At 42.7% G+C, this 499-nt stretch overlaps 1 protein-coding gene across 2 annotated transcripts in view; it reads right to left on the bottom strand.

The window, feature by feature from the left end:
* Nucleotides 1–499, bottom strand: part of LOC106880136 (tyrosine-protein kinase transmembrane receptor Ror2) — a 715,149-nt gene that overhangs the window by 159,536 nt on the left and 555,114 nt on the right. The gene's annotated exons all lie outside the window — the stretch shown is intronic.

The raw sequence follows: 499 nt of genomic DNA, 5'->3' as shown, positions 1-499 counted from the left end.
CCTCTCTCTGTCTCTTCCTCTCTCTGTCTCTTCCTCTCTCTCTGTCTCTTCCTCTCTCTCTGTCTCTTCCTCTCTCTCTGTCGCTTCCTCTCTCTCTGTCTCTTCCTCTCTCTGTCTCTTCCTCTCTCAGTCTCTTCCTCTCTCTCAGTCTCTTCCTCTCTCTCTGTCTCTTCCCCTCTCTCTCTCTCTCTTCCGCTCTCTCTCTCTCTCTCACCCTCTCATTCTTCCATACACCTACACATATGGTCACTCATGAAACGGTGTCATTTTAAAACCGAATATTTCGTATAGAGCCGCCATTACTATTCCACATGTGTCTGTGCCCCAGAGACTAAAAAACTGCTAAATAATCTACTTTAAATTAACCAGCTTCAATTCAAACCACACATACGCACATATAAACACCACAAACATACATATGTTTCATCTTTCATTTATCATTTGTTTCAGTTATTGGATCATGGCCATACTGGGGCACCGCCTATATATATATATATAT

Source organism: Octopus bimaculoides, chromosome 8, assembly GCF_001194135.2.
Source record: "Octopus bimaculoides isolate UCB-OBI-ISO-001 chromosome 8, ASM119413v2, whole genome shotgun sequence".
Lineage (NCBI taxonomy): Eukaryota > Metazoa > Mollusca > Cephalopoda > Octopoda > Octopodidae > Octopus > Octopus bimaculoides.
Note: the sequence above shows the minus strand (reverse complement) of the source record. Positions and strands in the feature narration are given on the sequence as shown.